Source organism: Cryptotermes secundus, unplaced genomic scaffold (assembly GCF_002891405.2).
Source record: "Cryptotermes secundus unplaced genomic scaffold, Csec_1.0 scaffold648, whole genome shotgun sequence".
NCBI lineage: Eukaryota > Metazoa > Arthropoda > Insecta > Blattodea > Kalotermitidae > Cryptotermes > Cryptotermes secundus.
The window spans coordinates 56580-57246 of record NW_019720174.1 but is presented as its reverse complement, the minus strand read 5'-3'; positions in this window follow the sequence as shown (position 1 = coordinate 57246).

Genomic DNA, 667 nt, shown 5'->3' with positions numbered 1-667 from the left:
CTTTTTCGAATAGTTTTCCTGTCGTGGACAGGAGGCTGATCGGACGTAAATTTTGAGGAAATTTCGGGTCTTTACCCGGTTTAGGTAAAGTTATTATTTTTGCTTCCTTCCAAGTATTTGGAAAGTGAGAGAACCGAAAACAGTGGTTGAGTAAGTGAGTTAGGTGAACCAATGGTCACCTTGGAAGGTGCCTGAGGCATTCATTTGGGATGCCGTCAATTTCACAGGCATTTTATAATTTCAAGGATTTTATTAATTTCTGAAGGTCCTTAGAGGGGGGTTTTCATCCACGGCTTCCAGCAGAGCTTGAACTCTAACCTCCATCCGCTGTTCATGGTTTTAATCGCACAGGTCATTTGGCGTGAACTGAATTTCCAAGCAGTCGGCAATTTCGTTGGCTTTTTCAAAAGAATGAAATTTTAGGCCAGAAGAACCATGAATAGCAGTTGGTGCCCTTGGTCCGTCTCTCTGAAGGAGAGATTTCGCAATGGGCCATATACACTGAGGTGTGACTTCGGTGTTACTTATTTTTGTTTCCCACCGTTCAAGGGCCCTTTTACGGGTCATTCGCCAGATTGATTTTGTGACCCAATTGACTGCCGTTTTTCACGCTGGATCCCTGGTTTCTTGCCATAGTTCTCGTAGCCTCTGTTTATATTTTATCAAA